This window comes from Phodopus roborovskii, unplaced genomic scaffold, assembly GCF_943737965.1.
Source record: "Phodopus roborovskii unplaced genomic scaffold, PHOROB, whole genome shotgun sequence".
In the NCBI taxonomy this organism is placed as follows: Eukaryota; Metazoa; Chordata; class Mammalia; order Rodentia; family Cricetidae; genus Phodopus; species Phodopus roborovskii.
In genome coordinates, this window is record NW_026126409.1 from 19,515,524 (window position 1) to 19,535,998 (window position 20,475).

A 20,475-nucleotide genomic window follows, 5' to 3' on the forward strand; every position below is an offset into this window, starting at 1 on the left:
CCTGGTATAATGGGAAAATGGTGCTTTTCCGACAAAGAGGCTGGAAGGGTGACATGTGGTGGCCATTTGGTGGCACAGCCAGAAAGCAGGGAGGCTTTGCATCTCAGGAGGAGAATGGACAGGCATTTCTCCAAAGCTTGTTAGCTACTCTGTATGCTGGTGCCCATCTGTAACCCAGGTCTCTGGAGGCTGAGACACACACAGAACTTATCTTGGGCAAATAACCCCTACTGCAATCTTGTTAAAGTAAGAATTCAGACTTCGAGCATGGGGCGGCTTGAGGAGCCTGGGATTTTCATGGCTTGAAGATGGGAGAAGTGCTAGAAAGATCTTGGAATCTTTATTTTACCTAAATTATTCTCACACACTCTTTTCATTTTGCCTTCTCAACTAAAGTCTGTTGAGCTCTCAGTGGCACCCTAGAGCTACCTGGGATGAATGGGCTTTTGACTGTGGTTCAGGAACAGGGAGATGTAGCCTACTGAAAAACTAAAGTAAATTCTCACAAAGCATGGGCAAACAGGGCGGGGCAGCCTTAGCTTCCATTCTGTAGGTGTAACAAAGCCTGGCCACCATCAAAGGCAGAGTCCTAGAACTTATAGTGGCTATAGGTCCCGAGGAGAGAGATGGCTTCCCTTGTATGGCAGGGATTTCTAAGTTGCAGTACTCTGTATTCGTTCTGCCAACTGGTCTCTGTCCTTTATCCCAGTCCTCTTGATTCTGTCATCTTGAACATAAGCAATTTATACATGGAAATATTGGAGTTGTTTTACTGCATACAAATGTACTCACAAATCAGAGCAGGTCATTTGTTTTGTCTTTATTAAACAAATAGGTTGCTAATATGTTGATGTATTTGTGCTAAACATTGTTTTAATCTCTGTTCTAGTCTGTAACTGGAAGTAGTAATCCATGCCCTGTCAGGGTTTAGGGCTATCTATGTGGAAACAAGCAACTTGGAGAATTAATAGGCAAGTCCTGTAGTATGTCACAGGCTGGTAGGTGCAGAGGGAAGGTAAAACCCCAGATGAGAAATTGGGAATGCTGGGGAGGGGGCTACAGTTAGTGCATTGGGACCCTGCCTAAGGTGGCATTTCTACTAGATCCGAAGGCATTAACTGAGAGAACCATGTAGATGCTTCAAGGAAGGGCCTTTCAGTCAAAGGAAAGAGAATGCAAAGGTCACGTGGCAGAGTGCCTGGGATGTTTGAGAAGGAAAAGGCCAGGAGGATGGATAGAAGAGAAGATCAAGTGTAGACCACAAGGCAGAGAAGATGAAGGAGGTGGACTGTGCAATGCCCTATAACTTCTGTATAGACTCTGGCTTCTACTCAGAGAGAAATGAGGAGCGCAGGCTCATTCCCATTATTCATGTTTGTCAGGCTCACCTTCATTCTTCTGAGACTGAGCTGAAGAAGGAGAAATGGTATGTGGGAAGCCGAAAGTACCACCACGATAGTGCCAGGAGAGTCAACAATGCCTCCTGATGGTGGTGGCTACAGAGGGGCAAACTCAAGGAGGTAATTTGAAGTTATGGTGGAAGAAAAGAGTTAGGATCAGACTTTGGGCTACATGTACTTGTCCAGCAGTTATAAACTATAGTGGCACATATTGAGGGTGCTTCTAGAGTTTATTGTGTCTACATGTAGGCTAGAACAAAATGTAATACTTTTTCCCATCTGGGAATCATTTGTATGTCTACATCTATCATCTGTCCTATCTATCTGTCATATCTATCTATCTATCTATCTATCTATCTATCTATCTATCTATCTATCATCTATCTACCTGCTAACTATGTATCATATCTATTATCTATCATCTATCTACCTGTTATCTATCATATCTATTATCTATCTATCTATCTATCTATCTATCTATCTATCTATCTATCTATCTATCCATCCATCATCTATATCTATCATCTATAATCTATATATCATATCTATCTATCTATCTATCTATCTATCTATCTATCTATCTATCATCTATCTACCTGCTAACTATGTATCATATCTATTATCTATCATCTATCTACCTGTTATCTATCATATCTATTATCTATCTATCTATCTATCCATCCATCATCTATATCTATCATCTATAATCTATATATCATATCATATCTATCTATCTATCTATCTATCTATCTATCTATATATATATCTATCTATCTATCATCCTTTTCCCCCCATCTGTATACATGCTGTACATGTGTGAGTACATACATGAGCACCTGTGTGCACACAGGTCTTTCCTGTCAGATATCCACAGCCATAGCCTCAGATACATTAAATGAAGCTATTGTCTTTGGCTTCCCCAGGTGCTTGCTGGCTATTTGAACACCCAAGAGAAGCAAAAAAAAGCCCCCTCTGCATTTCAGTTGCACATCTTGCAGGTGTTGCCTCATCTTAATTATTCATCAACTTCCTTTCCTAACCCCCTGCATTTTGGAACTTGTTAAAAAAAAAAAAAAAAAAAACCATGAAACAGGCAGATGTGAGCCCAGTCTCATCAGTAATCTATAAGACACGAAGCACACCCCACTCATCTCTCACGCTTTATGAAAAGTTAAAATTAAATCAGGGTGGCATGATTAAGCTAAGTGATTTTTGCTGGGTTCGGATGAATTCCTATGTGTGCCACATTGTTGGCTGGTAATGTGCCTGGGGTGCAGCGGGCTCAGAATGCACATTCACAAGCCATTAGCAGAAATGGATCTGCTTACAGAGGATCACTTAAGTTTCCAGTGTGGGATCCTAAACTGTGTGCAGAGCCTTGCAACTGGGCTCTAGTGCCCACCAGTCCTTGAAGGCCAGGAAGACCAGGCAAAGGGCAGAAGCACAACAGGGGAAGATACATCCCACTGTGCAGAGGGGGTTGACTCTAAGAGAACTGGTGGGAATCACAGTCTTTCTTTTGGGAAGCCCTCAGTAGCATGGGTGGTATTTGGGGATGCTCTGGAGTTGATGAACTGTGTTTGCAGCCAGGAGGCATGGAGAGGCTGCAAGCCTGTCTCGAGCTTGGTGACTCTATGGTGGTTACTAGAGCTCAGCTCTTCTTGTCATTACACGCTCCCTGGCTGTTCTTCCTTTAGAACAGCTGGACAGTTAGGTGGTTTAGTGCTGTAAAATTTGCAGAGTTGCTGGGAAGATCTGATGCAGTTAGTGAATTGGGTAGAAGAAGGAAAAATGTGTCCCAGGGACAAGATGCTCTGTCGCCTGGTCCCATGAAAAACCACATTCAGTGCAGTGCCAGTGAGCTGGCACAATGGCCTTCTAAACTGAGGACTATAGGTGACAATGCTCTATTTATTTTATTATCACAGTTGTTTATTCTCTCTTCTCATCGTGTGTGTGTGTGTGTGTGTGTGTGTGTGTGTGTGTGTGTGTGTGTGTGTGTGTATGTAGGATGCAGTTCTCTCCTTCCACTGTGTGGGCCTTGTTGATCAAACTCAGGCCATGGACACCTTTACCTGCTGAGCCTCCTCACTAGTCTGTGACAGCATTCTGAGATCCATTTACTTTCTGAGTCTCACAAAACATTAACGGTGTAGTCCCTGCAAGAGCTGTAGTTGGGGAGAATATAGCCATGCTTCCCAATCATACAGATAGCACAGAAAGATGCCAGACCATGTCCACTGTTCGCCCTGGGAGGACCTGGCAAGGGACTGGCCTGGGATGCCTCACAGAGTTGCCTCTCAGAGGGTAATATCCACATGCATCCTTGAAGGCCCTGCTGTCCCTGGCCACACCCTTCTTGTCTATTTCTCTAACACACAAGGCTCCAGGTGCTTTAAAGAGAGTCTGGGATGAAGAAGAGTGTAGTCAGGGGGATGTCAGTCCTGGGTCCTGTGTATGCACTCGGTTCTGAACTCATGGCTTCCCTTTGTCATAGACTTGGATTCTCAAAACATTACCAGGCTCAGCGGGACAGAATGTGGTATCTGCCACTCTTAGTGTGAGTCTTTCAGAGACTTTAATTTCAACAAAAAAAAATCTGTGTGCTTCCCCCTCCTTTCTGCTGGTGTTTGTTTTTGGCAGCCCTCCCTTGCTTTTGCTGAAAGATGAGATGTCCATGCTCAAAAGACATTTTTAAAGGAAATATCATGTCAAAATTTTTCATTGTGTTTGAATTTCACATTTGTGTCTGACCCTGCTCAGAATTCATTCACCCTAACTTTGCATTTTCTATAACGTCATTCTTTTATTTAAAGTATTAACATCCCAAATAGAGGAGGAATTTCAGGAAGCATTTCAGTAAAAGTGTGCAGGATTTTACGTTTTAGGAGCCCTATGCTTCATAAATGCTGGAGCTTCCTACCATACGAACCAGTTTCGGTACATTTAAATTTTCGATATGTTATGACATATAGTTCAGTTTTAAGGAATATAACTTGGCAGACATTTCACAGCAGACATTTCTCATCAATGTTGAGGCTGTTTCTATATTTATGCTAAAATTCAGCTTTGACCACAGCCGGACAGTGTCATTTACTTGGATAAGTCCTGAGCCCCACTGCAACAAGAGACAAGGAATTCAAGATTGAGATGCCTGTTGACTAGCTCTCACGAACTGGTTAAACGTGACACAGAAAACTCCCTTTCTTTCTGCTTGTAGGGTATCGAAGTCTGCAGAGCTGCCCCTACTCATAAATATGTCCAGATGTGCCAGCATGGCTATCATCTCAGGACCACCTCCTCTGACACATTGGCATTAGTTTTTCATTTCTCTGTTTGTCTACAACTTTTCATGAAATGCCAACTTCCATTTCTGTGGATCTTAGTGACATATTGGCTCTGTAGGTGTGTGTCCATACCCTGAAAGGAGAAGGGGAAACAAGACCAACAAGGCTTATATTTTTTAACTCTTTCTTTCTAATGTAGGATTTTTTATTTATTGAGGTGTTTGGTGTTTTTTAAATTGTTTAATATTTTTATTTATAGGTTTTTTTTTTTTGAGGGGGATAGCTGTGTAGCTCTGGCTGTCCTAGAACTTTCTCTGAAGACCAGGCTGGCCTTGAACTCACAGAGATCCTCCTGCCTCTGACTCCTGAGTGCTGGGGTTAAAGGCGTGAGCCACCACCCATGGCTTCACAGCACTTCTTGCTCCAACAATGGGACAGGCTGATGTCTTGAGCTTAGGACAAGAGAACCCTGATTTCTGTCATCTGCAGGAAAACCCAACATATTCATCAATTGTGAAAGGAACCAAGAGAGCTATTTAATCAATAAATTAAATTTCAAGCACTATGCACATACTGGTTAAGTGTCTTCTCTATTTTAATTATACAAGGTACATGTTAAAAAGATGGATAAGGTCCAGACAGATATATTCCTGTTTCTTAGGAGTTTGATGATCTAGTTGCTGCCAGGTCAAAACAATGTAATGATTATTTCACATAGGTGAGTCTTTCAATGAAAGTGTAAGGGTGGCTTTGTAATCTTGACATGAATTTGAGTTTTCAATAACTCGCTTTGGTTTTGGATATTACCAGTGTTTACAAGATCTACCCTAAGATATCTTATAAAGTTTACTATTCTGATTATTTCAGGAGGGAATCGTGTACATCAATACCTGTCTTACAAATTATACTTAAATCTCTATTCAGTCCAAATCTTTGTCTAAGCTACTTATTTTGGAGTGTGTAGTTACTTATACTAGGCATTGATAGTGGGGCATTGCATGGGGACTTCAGTCTCTTAACAGGCATAAATCAAAACCAGCCTGTGTGTTTCATCTGCAGTTTTGGCTTTGCTTTCTTCCTTGGTGTCAAGGTACTATCAGCAAAGACAAACAGCAGGCTGTGGGCCTTGACTCTTTCTTCCTCTGTAGTCATCTCCTTCAGAGAGTGCCCAGAAGATGAAACTTCTATTTTGTACTACATTCCTTGGTACCGCCACTTCCTGCAAATTCTTGCCCAGCTCTACAACATGCTACCATAATCTTTTACATTGTCTTGTGCTACTCTCCTAGCCAGGTCTCTCCTTAACAGTTGCTTTCTAAATCCTTCTTCAATGAATTTGTATGGGTTGCACATTTCAGGTTCAGTGTGGTAATACACACACAGTGTGCACCAATCGAGTCTCAACCCCCTTTCTAAGTTATCCAACCCTCACACTCATCCCAGTCTCCAGTAACCATTAATTTACTTTCAAGTAGACTTTTTGGCTTTCACATTTAAGAGAGAGAGAGAGAGAGAGAGAGAGAGAGAGAGAGAGAGAGAGAGAGAGAGAGAGAGAGAGAGGAACCCACATGGTACTCATTCCTCTGTGTCTGGCTTATTTAACTCTGCATAGTAGCTTCATGTTCCATTCTTTTTTCCTTCCGATGACAAGATTTCATTATTTTTATGGATGGATGGTCCTCCATCATTGTGGGTATATTCCACATTTTCTTCATATGTTCACCCATTGGCTGACATCCAAGCTTGGCTATTGTGGACAGTGCCACCATAAACACTAGCACGCTGTTTTCATTTGCTTTGGCTATATCCCCAGACCCCCCATTCCCTGTCTGGATCATACATTTTCTACACTGTAGTGTGTGACAAGTCTGATCCCTTCATCCACCTCCATGTGTGTCCAGAGACCCCATCTTGTCCTTGGCAGAACATCCACATTCTTTTGTGGGGCTCATCCAGCACTGCTTGGCCCCTTCAATCTCCCTATTAGACTCCAGCTTTTACACTGTTCTTCAGTGAACCAGGCAGCTTCTGGCTTTCTGTTCATTGATGTTACTGTCTGCTGCTGCCCAGTCCCCCTTTGCCCAGGCTGTTATTTCAACCTAGGAGGGTCTTCTTAGTGAGAGTCATCCAACACACTTGCCAGAACATGCTGCATGTACCAGTCCTGGACAAAATACCAGCAAGAAAAATGGACATGTACTTCCTATCAAAACTGTTAGAACTAGCCACAGGGAAATTAACCATGACTGTATGGATGCTGATGATAAGTCAGGGAAAGAATAGGGCAAGAGAATATCAGAGTGGCCCAGTTTGCAAAGGCAGAAGTGGTCCAGAAGGGCTTGCTTACTTGGAAAAGTGATACTGAATATGAGACTACTCTGTTTGGGGGTCTTTTCCACACAGCTGTGTCTAGGAATCTGCTCATTGACTTCTTGACTGGACCACATGGCTTTTCAGGGCTTGTCCAAGCATCAGATACTTCTCTTACTGGAACATTTATCGTATTATATTATAACTACCCTCCATCTCTCGTCTTCAGGAGCTTGGCTTGAGGCTTGTATTTAAGTGCATAGGTAGTTGCGCCTAAGTATCTGTTGATAGTTTGTAGTAAAGTGAGGAGATCTTCCCAACAAAGGCAGAAACAATGTAGCATGGGATTTGTGTTCTCTGCCAAATTTCCAGTGAACTGGAAAGGTTTGCAAACCATTGTCCAAATGGACAGGAGGCAACCCCAGAGCTCCAGTGTGTTCTCAGTTTCTAGATCGCCCGTGGTCCTGGAAGCAAGTTGTAAGGCTTGTTAGCCCTGTGCAATGTAACAGTGCATGGCACAAATGGCTTGTGTGGCCTTTGAGGACCTACAATCATACTAGATATTTTCACAAAGTAAAAATCTCTCTCATTGATAAATTAATTGCACAAAGAAATTCTTGGGGCATGATATGGCAATGCCATAGTAACTGGCCCAGAGCACACCTCTGTTGCCTAGTGGAGCCCATTTCTGTGTCAGTCAGACCATGTTAACAGTTGGTTACTTTTAAATAGTTTCTTTCTTTCTTTCTTCCTTTCTTTCTTTCTTTCTTTCTTTCTTTCTTTCTTTCTTTCTTTCTTTCTTTTTATGGTTTTACTTTTAGGGGCAAGTGTCATTCATCCCAGGCTAGCTCTGAACTCCTGAGAATGACCTTGAATTTCTGATTTTTTTCCTCTTCCTCCCTAGTGCTGGGGTTGAAGGTGTTTGCCACCTTTCAGTTTTATGTGTTACTGGTGATCAAATCTTGGGCTGTGTGCACACTAGACAAGCAATGGTAGAAATGGAGCCATAGCCTTGGCCTTGCTCTTCCTATTTTCTTATTGCCTTACATTTTGCCTCTAGGAGTTGCTACGGATTTTGCACATTCTAAAGCAGGTGTTCTACCATGTGAGCTATACACTCAGTCCATCTACATTTTAAAGGTGCTTGAGTTACAGGATTGGAAAGTGGATCTGGAAGGTGTTGGAGAAAGAGAGACTGGTTTTGGTCCCTCCTCCTGATGTACTTACCCATTGATTTGACTTAACTGGGCTCATGGTTATAAAGAGCTCTTCTAGATGCTTGCTTATATATACTCAGGGTATTTTATATTCCTTGCCCATTCAGTTACAATTGGTGCATCCCTCCTACATGCATACCTTTTGTTTATGTTCTGTGACTTGATAGCAGAAACTGAATTCCTTAAGGTGTGAACACTTGCCTGTGTGCTCGTATCCTGCTAGGCCTAGCTAGTGCCACTGGCAGGCAGTTTGAAGGACTGAGGATTTGGGCATCTACTGCTCCTCAGGGAAAGGAGGCATGGGAAGAATGGGAGAAGGTACAAAGCCTTTGTTCCCCCTGTGGATTTGTGTCATCCCACTAAGCCCTGATGGCATTCTCTGATGGCAGAAGAATCCTGCTACATTTGAGGGCTTTATGGACTGCTCCCCCCTGGTAGCTTCTGAGGTAAGGGTGGCCTTGGAGACAGGCATGTGATTTCATAGATATTTTGCATAAATCTAATTTGCCTTGGAAAACATAATCCTTTTGAAGTTGTTGAGGTCAGGATTGGCAAAGCAGCCATGGCCTCGCTGGGGAGGAAATGACATTTACATGTATTTTTCCTCCAGGACTGTAGCAAAGGCTTCCTGGGGACATTTGGTGTCTTCCCAGTTGAGTTAGGTACAAGAAAAGAGCATGCTAAAGAGATGACTGCATAGCCTCACAAATGATTGTTAAGCATGAATGTTCTGCAGGCAGCCCCCTTCGTTTCCCAGGACAACAAACACCTGAGACCTGTGTACAGTGGATATAGTAGAATTCCCATGTCCAGTTATATTAACAAAGAGACCAAGGGCAGGAAGAGGAAGACAGTAGGGAAGGGCAGTGATAAGGAAGCTCTAACAGGAGTGTCTAATGATAAAGGTAAGTCTTCACTGCTGGCCTGGACAGTGAGGGAAATGGGAGAGAAACTCTCCTCATTGTATTGCTGGCCTCCCAGTGAACATCAACTTCCAGCCTTCTTTCTGCACACCACAACTCTGCATCTGAGACCCACAGAAGGGAGGCCATAAATTTTGGCCAAAGGATCTGTGGCATGTGCCCTCTTTCACTAATTATATTCAAAGACTTGCTTATTTAATCTGTCAATCTCAAGAGGCAGAAGGAAGAGGAGATGCTGCCTTTGATCTGGGTCCCAAGGCAGCACCCAATTACTGAGCTGCTGCTCAGGACAGAGCCAAGGGACCTCAACAGGTGTCTAGTCCACCAGGAAGCCCAGGAGAAAATCAAGTGTTCTCAAATATGAAGAATCAGTTTTTCAGGAGGTAAAAGAGAGCAGCCCACTGTTTATTCCCTTTGCTATTATTAGTGATTGATTGACTTCCTGAATGCCCAGGCATATTCTTGAGTTACCTGGAGTTGGCCTTGCCTCAGGCAAGTTAAAAACAAACAAACAAACAAACCCTGAAATATAGTTTGAAAACTGCAGTGAAATGCATGGGTCTGTGGTCCAGTGAACTCTGCTGTGTTTCAATGGGTAATGCCACTAGGCTGAAAGCGCACACCCCCTGCAGCACCTCCAGAATGCTTGCCTGCACTCCCTTCTGCCCTTCATGCCCCTCCCCAACTTGCATATCTTTACCTTCCTTCATCAGTGGGTCATATAGTATAGAATTTTTATGGCTGGCATATATATATATATATGTATATATATGTGTGTATATATATATATATATATGTGTGTGTGTGTGTGTATGACTACCCCATCTTAGTGGCTTATTTTTTATTTTTATACTTTTTGATTGTCCTTTTGTATGAGTGTATCACAATGTCTCTGTCCATTTCCCTATTTATGAGCATACTGTATATTACTAGATTTTTATGCATATTACTTTGCAGATTCTTTTGAGTTTCTTTTGAGTTTTTTTGGAATATGCGATTATATCACTTAGGTAAATATCTAGGAGTGAAATAACTGAGTCAAAAGGAATTGCACATTGAATACCAACAAATACCATTAGTTTTCCCAAGTGGATGTGCTATTCCCCCTCACTTCCACATGCACTGGAATTGGGGAGTCTCTGCCTCCCCCAACCCTTGGTATTGCCAATCTTTTGAACTTCTGGTGGGTGTGTGGCAGAATTTCATGTGGTTCCTTACACAAAGTGAGACACCAAGTCCCAGGGAAATGGCTTTTAGTTCCACCCCAGGATGCATTTTATTGTTGTGTAGTCACAATGCCATCTTGCCCAATGTGTCTGTGTCAGCACAACCTGAGGATTTCTCCCAACTTTTGTCTGTGATTAAGTAAATCTTTCATTTGCTCTGTCATGTGAGCAGAGCCTGGCTGCTGGGGAAGTGTGGGAGATCCTGTACCCAGTCCTCCAGCTTGTCTTTACTTCCCAGGTTTAGCCTCAGATGGTTGTGACACTCTTCTCAGAACCTGTGCCGGCAGTCATTACCCCCCTCCCTGATCTGGCCATCTACATCTGGAACTTAGCCCTCCAATCTGTTTCCATTCAAGGCGTGTGCTGCTGCTTTTTAAATCTTAAGGTAAAGTGCTCTTTCAAGCTTTAGGCCTCAATGCATGCTGGTCCCTGTCCTTGGGAAGGTCATCTTTGCCCATTTCCCAGTCACTGGGAAATATGGCTTCCCATGGGCTAACACAGGCAGTGTCTGTTTGAGGTCTTCATGGTTGGCATTCCCTGTTCTACGCATCACCTTCCCAGTGTATCTATCCCTCTGCTGGGATGGCGATGGCAGTTATATTGTTGGTTTGTTTAGTGTCCAGCATCATCATGTTCACTGTCCTGTAGTAGTCTAGGCTGGCCCACTTTCCTTACAGGGACTTAAGTCTCCATGTGTTAGTGTGTCCTTCTGCAGGATGCTAGAGCCTTTGTCGGTGCGTTTGCTCTCACTTAGAGGCCTCCCTTCCCTTTGCCCTTTGTTCTTTGCTCAGTCCTTCCTTACTTGCATTGGACCCTGGCTCTCCTTCCTCCATGAAACCTTTCCTGCCTGAATCACATACACTGTTTCCACATTCCTTTGCCACTTAAGCCTTCCCTAAAGTGACCGCAAAAGAGCACACTATTCCATTAGAGTCAAAGGGAATAAAAACACAGGGGTTAGTATCACGATTTGGGCCCCACGTATGTCTCTTCACCATGACCTGTCTACCTGTGCAGACAAAGACTTACTGACAAGCGTGTGCATAGGGTTTTGTGAGGGGATAATGGCTAGGTAAATCCCATTTACGATGTTATGGCAAACCGTATACCAGTCTTGAATACAATGGGCATGGCCCTGCTTGTGGGTGTGGTAGACAGGCCTGCAAGGAAAGTCAGGCTATCCCTGGATGTATCACTAGTCAGTTCTGTTGGGGAGCTTGCACCAGCAGTCATGAGGACTGTTTCTGACAACTGGTTATGTACTGGAGGGCACTGGCCCCACCAACTTGTAGATATTTTTGAGAGGCAGGTTTTATCTCTGTGAAAGTTAAGTTGAGCCCTCTGCTTAGAATCATGTGAGCATAGCCATGGAGCCTGAGGGGGTTTCTGTCAGCTGGCACCAAGGCTAAAGCAGCCAGCAGAGAAGCCCTTAATGTCTCTGATGAGCTCCAGTGGGCGCCATTAGGATTCCGGGCATCCTGGCTCTGCTGGGTAAAACACAGCTTGTCAGAAAAATATTACAGGCTGTAATGGCTTCTGGTCTGGGCAAACCATTTACAAGGAATCTAAGTTAAGTGGGCAGGTAGCCAAGTTTTGAAGGCTAGTGTCATTTGAAATGCACACAAACAGCGGGGGCTGGCAGAAAACCGTGAATGCCAATGTGTTTCAATGAGCTGTGGGAGTTCCAGAAAGTGCCGGTGCACAGGTCCCCTTACAAACTTCATTTCTCAAGTGTCCTGCCTGCCCTTGAATTGTGTTCTTACATGGGATTGACTTTATAGATTTATAGGTTGTGTGTGTGTGTGTGTGTGTGTATGTTAAAAAAGGTCTCTTTGAAAGGAAATTAGCCTTTTAAAATTAACCTTTAATGACAAACAGATCTTTAAAAAACTAATGCCTTAAAAGTGGCTACTTGCTAACTTTTAGCCTTCCAGGGTATCCCACACTGCTTGTCCCCTTTGTTTTTTCTCTTGTCCAAACCACTGATGTGGGTATCGGGCAGAGACTTCTGTCTGCCTCTTTGTTCTGCTTTACCTTCTGGAAGTATTCTGATTGCTTCGGCAATACGGCAGCCTGGCCTGGCCGCCCCAAGGAGCCTGACAATCTCAGAAACCTGCTGAGATCCCTCTTCCCTGTCCACCAGCTCCACCTGTAGGCTTAAGGCTCAGGCTGTCCATGGAGAGTCTTCTCTAGGAAGGAGCACCCTTGCTGGGTGGGGAAAACATTCAGATATCTGAACCAACTATGCAAAAGGGATTGGCTTGCAGAATCTCCCTCTTCCCAGCTCACCTGGTTTGAGGCCTCATTCAGCATCCTCTTGCCACCTTGAGTTCCTATTATGGCCAATTTGCTGTCCTTGTGGATGTTCTTCTGTTACCGAGGCTTATGTATTATATATTTGCATGCCTAGTTTCATGAACTCATAGGGAAAGGACTTGGTCTCTGTTTTATACTCTTCCATCTTCACTAACTTAAAATGTGGATGCACAGAGTTGGTACTGGACACATGTTTGCATTTTGGAGTTTGTTACTGCAAGTAATTCAGAGCAGTCATTCACAATCGTTGGTCCATATACTACTGAAGTTTCCCAGCACCCTTTTAGGGCATGTATGAGATCACAATTATTTTCATCATAATATTAAGATGGTTTTGCCTTTTCTATTGTGTGATATATAGATTGAAGAAACAAACACCCAAATAAAGGTAAAATTGTTGGTGTCATACCCAATCAAATTAACATATTAAAATGTATTGGTTTGAAATAAAAAGCTAACCTCCAGAAAGGTAACCTGTCAGTGTCACTCTAGAAAGCTTGACTGATGTAGAAATCACTGTTTGAATGGCAATCCTTGACATTTTTAATATTCCGAGTCCTGCCTTAAACACTTTTGTCTCATATCAACACACAGCAGGTTTTAAAAAGAAAAAGTTATTTGTGCATTTACATTGTGAATGGAAATAGAATTTTTTCATGGACCATTTACTTTTACTTGAAAAAAAAAATGAGTGACCGGCAAACTATTGCTATTCTGATTTAAATATTTATGGGAAATTTAGAAAGTTGAATGGAAATGAGCCTCTCATTTAAAAGGGGGGGCACATGTTTATTTTTTCAGTGACGAATTCCAGCATTTAAGCAAAAAAATTTAGACCTTTGGGAAATTTGTATCCATCATGATGGGTTTGACAACTTCCTATACCTTAAAGGCATTTCTGATGAGAAGGTTAATGTTACTGTTTCTTTTTTTAATCTTATAGAATAAAATGTGTCAGCATTTGGAAGATTTGTATAACTCAGTGAAAATAATTTCAAATGACCAAAGCATAATATCACCAAACTTTGGACAGGTAAAGAGGTACCCCATAGGCCAATAGATGCCAAACTGTATCAGTGCACACAGTTGACTGGTGTGGCTACAGACAGAATTGTAACTGGCCTTGAGGATGCTAACCCTTTGTGTTGGAAAGATTGCCCAGTGTTTTAAAATGTGTGCTGCTCTTGCAGAAGACTAAATTCAGCCCCTAATACCTGCATTGGGTGGCACATAACTGCCTGTAATTCCAGCTCCAGGGGACCTGACCTATGTGGGCATGTGCATACACAATACACATGGCATATGTTGTGTTCTATCTCTTTCTCTCCTTCTCCCTCTCTCTCTCTCATACACATACATACAAACAAAAATAAATACAAGCCTTTTGTAAAAAAGAAGTTATCCCTGACAAACTTTTGTTTAGTAGCATAGAAAAGTGCTGTAGATTTTTTTTTTTCATTTTGCAAGCCAGTTTTCTCTGTGGAGAAAATAGCATATCACAACAGATTGATTGAAGACATAGTTACGAAAACACAACCATTGTTTACTAAGCCACTCACAGAAGAAATATGGAAAAATAAGAAACAATTATTCTCATAATTTTCTTAAGAAGATGGTGTAAAAGAAGCCTTTGTTTTAAAATAAAATTTCACTTGTGGGAAAACTGCAAATACAGTAGGTTTCTATGTACACCTAACTGTCCCCTAATGTCAGCATCTGAGGTCACCCTTGAACTTCCCAAACTCACTCCAGTTACCCTAGTCTTCACCGAGGGGCTCCCCAACCCCAGCTAAGCCCATTCTGCCCCTTAGAACATTGTCACACAGTCACACCTGCAGCCTTGAGAGCTTAGCTTTTGTATGGCATAACAAACTGTTTTAATCAACTGACCTGAAACTCTCAAAACTTTTGACCCTGCCTGCCCTGGGCATGATGTAATTGTGACTTTGACTTTATAAAACCCATCCCTGCCTCTCTCCTGGGTCAAGAGTTCTTCCGGGCATGGTCCTGCTCTTGACTACCAGCAAATAAAGGACTTTTAACCTGACCTTCATTGAGAAGAGCTCTCCTGAGTCTCGAGTGGGTGCAACAATCAGTACAAGTTTCAAAAGCATGAAATTAGCTTAAATTACAACTGCTGAGAGAATGAAGGATGTTACTCATATTTCACATTGTACCTAAAATGTACTTCATTTTGTATAAATACATGTGTTAGCATGTGGGGTTTGTTATTTTCAATAATTGCTACTTCATATTTGTTTGTTTGTTTGTTTTAACTTAAGATAGTTAGTGCCCATAGATGGGACACACAAGAACAAAAGTTCATTTGACATCTCAGCAGTTTTAAGTGTGTGAAGGGTGCCCTGAGTATATGAGGTTTGGAATCTACTGACCAAGAATATTCTCTAAGAGGAAGGTATTAGTTTTGGTGAACTAGGAAGCCATAAGATGGTTGTCAGGTAAAGGCTTACATAATGACCCTGGAGAGTTTATCCCCTCCTCCTCAGTCAGTGAGATCTATAAATATTCATGAGCATGCAGAACTAAATTCAGTGACATTGGAGACAGCATTTGATTAAGCCAGTTAGCCTAGTCAGCCCACTGATGTTTACTGTGTGTCAGCTATATCTGGTGGCATTTGTGGCCCCAGACTATGAGTTCCCCAACATCTCTGTATTTCTTCACTTAAAGGCCTGAGTTCTTTGGATGAGAAGTTAAGGAAGCACACAAACAAAGATGATGTCACTGTGCATATTGGAAAGTGCCCCAAGGCAGAGGAACTAGGTTGGAGAGCCAGGTGGGCAACAGAGAGATGGGCAATGGTTATGTGGGGCTCGGCCATGCAGCATTTCAGGCATGGACCTGTCATGGTTGGACTAGTGCAAATGGGGAAAAGGAACTTGAGGAGTGTCAAGGAATTTACACTTGGAGACTGGGCAGGGTACGCTGGGATACGCTTCTGAGCCAGAGGGGATTCCGGTTGTATTTCTCATTGCCTGGTAGGTCTTGCCAGGGTTATGACAGGAACCCATTGACAGTGGACATCATCCTGGTGAGATGAGGAAGGCATGGTGGAAGGGGTAGGGACGAGGCTACAGCTCATAGCTTCCCTGAGAAATTATGGCAGCTCAAGGTCCTGGCCTTCTTCTAAAGCTACTGAGACATAGTCAGGATATATATTAGAAAGAGATCAATTTCCTCCTGCTAATGGATTAGTGGTGGGTGAGAAGAAAAGAGACCAAAATGGGCCACAAGTAATCTCAGCTTCTTTCTAGAGCATCTTTTTCTTTCCTTTTTTTATTTAAATTTGAAACAAAGCTGTTTTACATGTCAATCCCAGTTCCCTCAACCCCTCTACCCCCCTGTTCCTTCCACCAACCTCCATCCCATCCCCTTTCTGCTCCTCAGGGAGGGTAAGGCCTTCCATGGGGGATCTTCAAAGTCTGTCACATCATTTGGAGCAGGGTCTAGGCCCTCTTCTATGTGTCTAGGCTGAGAGAGTATCCGTCTATGTGGAATGGGCTCCCAAAGTCCATTCCTATACCAGGGATAAATAGTGATCCATTAGTAGAGGCCCCATAGCTACCCAGTCCTCTTAATAACACCCACATTCAGGGGGTCTGGATTGGTCATATCCTGTTTTCCCAGCTGTCCGACTGGGGAGCATGAGCCCCCTCTTGTTCAGGTCAGCTGTTTATGTGGGTTTCTCCAGCCTGGTCTTGACCCCTTTGCCCATCACTCCTCCCTTTCTGCAACTGGATTCCAGGAGTTCCACTAGTATTTAGCTGTGGGTGTCTGCTTTTGCTTCCACCAGCTACTAGATGAAGGCTCTAAGATGGCATAGAAGGTAGTCATCAATCTCATTATCAGGGAAGGGCATTTAAGGTAGACTTTCCACTGTTGCTTAAAGTGTTAGTGGGGTTCATCCTTGTGGATCTTTGGACATTTCCCTGGTGCCAGATTTCTCCTTGAATCTATAATGGCTCCCTCTATTATGGTATCTCTTATTTTCCTCTATTCTTTCCCTGTCTCAGTCTTCCTGGTGAACTATATCTTAATTGATCAGACATTGTTCAAGACCCACTCTGTGCAACATACTGAACTGAATGCTAGAGGGACTGTCATCAGTGTGACTCACACAATACAAGGCTGTCTTTATCTCTCTCCTGTCACCGTATTGTAGGAACATAGAAGATACAGTGAGTAATTCCTTCTGGGTGAGCTATCCTCTTTTCTGCCCTTTGAGGGGAATGTTGAGGATGATTGTGGTCCAGGAAAACACCTGCTAATCCATGAATGTGTGGGCTTTTCAGGGGACAAGATAGCATGACTCAGCAACAATTTTATAAGATTTGGGAGCCCAAGAGATGTGGATACAGGTTTTTCATCTCTTTCTCTGGGGAGGCTAATAGCATTTTATCTTAGTCCTCCTCCTCCTGTCTGTGGGAAAGAGGTGGGCGGAGAAATGTTATTAGTTATAAATATATTACAAGAAAACAGTGGAGGTGCTCAGAGAGGCAGAGAGGTGAGTGTTCCTTGTGCAGTGCTGGCCCAGGTCTGTGTTCTTGTGGTTTGAAAGATGATGAAAATAGAGCTGGGATTAGGGCTAATTGGTGGAGCTCTTGTCTGGGGTTCTGGGTTATAGCTCTATTACTGAAAAACAAAGATGATGAAACCAGGGTAGCTACTCACCAGGATGGCCCAGAGCCCCTGCAGATGGGGGAAGATGTTGCCAGGAGTGCTCTCTCCTCTCACACCATTTTTTAAAGCTCCTCCCTGTATGTAGATTTGTGGGCTAGGGTCTCTTTAGGCAGCTGTGCAGGCTGACCTTGTCATGTGTGATGTCAGCGTGGGGTGGGACTGTCAGCCTGATGACAGCTTGTTCTCCCGGCATGACTTGCCATCTGCCAAGATCAGAGCTTGGAGACCTGCAGGAGACCTCTGAGGTTCTTGGCACTGGAGTCTGGAGGTGTCTCTGAGTCAGGTTGTTTGGGAGCAGCAAGAGGAATGTAGGTGCTGACTCCACGTTTATGAGATCAGCGATCACGTCAGAGAGGTTTTTTGAATGGAGGATAGAATAGATGAGAATTATATAGCTGTACCCATTGGCGATGACAGACATAACTGCATTTTTTGGTGGGGGGGGGGCTTTACTTAGCACTGAGAATCACTTTATATTTTCATAACAATGTTCCCACCCAGTCTTCATGGACAATTTAATAGACAAGTTGATTGAAGTTTAGGGATTTTTTAAAGTTAGGTAACTAGTGCAGGTCAAAGCCAATATCCACACCTACTTGTGTATCCCCAAAGCCTTTCTCATGCTGGCTTACCACATTTTAAAAAGAAGATTCAAACAACACACCACACACACACACACACACACACACAGAGAGAGAGAGAGAGAGAGAGAGAGAGAGAGAGAGAGAGAGAGAGAGAGAGAGAGAAAATCATTTTTGTTTGTGGTGGTGCTGGTAAGGTACAATGAACATTTTCTGGCCATATTCAGGATATCTGACGTGTGACATCATACTTGGGCATAGACTCTGTGGCCATAGTGGGAAATATGATGTGAGAGCAGATGGTGTATTACTTTGAGGGACCCCCTATCTTAGGGTTACTATTGCTGTGATGAAACACCATGGCCAGAAGTAATTTGGGGGAGGAAAAGGTTTATTTGGCTTATACTTCCACATCATAGTTCCTCACTGAAGGAAGCCAGGACAGGAACTCAAGCAGGGCATGGACCTGAAGATAGGAGCTGATGTAGAGGCCATGGAGGGTGCTGCTTACTGGCTTGCTCCCCATGGCTTGCTCAACCTGCTTTCTTATAGAACCCAGATCCACCAGCCCAGGGTTGGCATCACCAACAATGGGCTGCCCAAATCACTAATTAAGAAAATGACCTATAACTGGATCTTATGGAGCCATTTTCTCAATTGGGTTTCCCTCCTTTCAGATGACTCTAGCCAGAGTACTTCTTCTCCAACCTGCTCCTTTCCTGGGCGTGGCTGTCAGCCCCAAATACTTGGGCACACTAGTATAGTTCTGCACCATGGAGCTACACTCACAACCTCAAGATTGTGTTCTTTGGGGCAGAATAATTTACTTTCAGGAGTTCCCTTTGCCATTTGAAAACTATCTTCCTTGTTATTGTAGTCATAAAGATTTCATTTTCCTCTATTAGCACAACATCATTTTCTTGGACATGAGGAAATAGACACACTGAATCTAGAGTTCACACTGAGTTCCTCTTGCCTTTTGAACATTTTTGTTTCACTCTTCTATTGTGGAAATGATCTCCTATGACCCACAGGTAGGTCAGCACTTTTGGGTGGCCTAATAGGGCTGACTTTTAGTTTCCTCATCAGAGCCCTGTGGACACTGTCTTGATGGAAGCAAGTTCAGCCATGCATCCTGGATGCAATTCAGGAGCCACATGGAGGTGATCCCAGGGCAGAGGTGACTTCTGCAGGCCTTTTTGTTGCCTCATAACGGAATTCCAGGAAGGATGCAAATTGTTAAGGAAGGACATTTTGCCTGCATGGAGTAGAGGAGCTCCTTGGGAAAGCAGCCTGATATTCTGGGCCTGTGGACAGTCTGAGGCTGGCAGAGGACCGTGTATGGCTGGAGAATGACTAGAAAATTCCCTGGAACACCTTTGTCTTCCCATGCTCTCCCCTTCCTGTCTTTCCTCAGGAGCCCTTGCTTTAAGTTCAGGGCCAAGTTGCTTTGGGAACAAGCTGACTTGTTCTTTCTCTGTCTTGTCTCCAGGAGGCATGGACAACTCAAGAATCTAAAGCCATTGCATATGGGAGAGCCTTTTCCTACACATGAGGCAGTTTAATCTTCCTAGTGCCTCAGGGTGATAAGTGGACGAAGTACTAATGACTCTACCCATTTCACAGAGGGAGATACTGAAACTTAGTAAAACTGTGTTTTCCAAGGTGACTGACTGAATTGTTCCTATTTCTGTCATCGGACTTGATAGGAGGGGATGTGCTTTAAGGGCAGAGGATAGCATGAACTCACACTTGTGGATTTCCCTATAAAACCCCCCTCCCTGGTCCTTCTGCCCCAAAGAGTGGATGTGAATCTCCCAGAGCCCTGCATAGTGCTCATCCTCCAACACTTGCCAGTCTGTGGGTGTGTCCCGCTTGCCAACTTTATCCTTCCTGCAGTGCTGTTCCTACCTCCACCTTTCCATAGGGGAAGGCAGCTCAGGCACAGGAAGCCAGGGGACAGTGAGGTGAAAACTCACTCCTTCAGCCTGCTATAGGTTTTCAGCATTTATCAGAGGAAATGCAAAAAGAACAGTGCAGGGGTTTTAATTACTCTGCACAGAGCAGGCTATCAAACACCCAGAGCGTTAATTACATCCTCCACAGCCAGCATGGTCAGCAGTGCCACCCTTAGAAAAGCCATCTCCACTGTCCCCAGGCAGTATCTCTAGGGCATCCATTAGGAAGTGTGGGAATGATGACACCAGTCTTCCTCCAGAGATGCACGTAGGTTGCCTGGGAAAGCAGGGCATGATGGCGGGGCAGATGGGCAGAAGGGAGACATGTAAAGGCTGCAAGGGAAAAAAATGAGTGTTATTGGGGAGCCCATTAAGAGCAAGGTTCACAAATAGTTGCTCTACAAGGTTGGCTGCTCTGCAGGCTGTTTAGTGAAGCGTTGACAGGTCTGGCTGCTCTCTCTCCTCAGGCCTCGGGACAGCTCTCGTGGAGTTGGTTTGTGAGGTTGCAGAGGGCTGGAGTCCAAATCTAGGAATTTGAGGGTTCTTAGACAAAGAG

At 43.6% G+C, this 20,475-nt stretch overlaps 1 protein-coding gene across 1 annotated transcript in view; it reads left to right on the forward strand.

Annotated features, from left to right (window-relative positions):
* The window catches only part of Zmat4 (zinc finger matrin-type 4), a 327,753-nt gene that overhangs the window by 31,948 nt on the left and 275,330 nt on the right, over positions 1–20,475 (forward strand). The gene's annotated exons all lie outside the window — the stretch shown is intronic.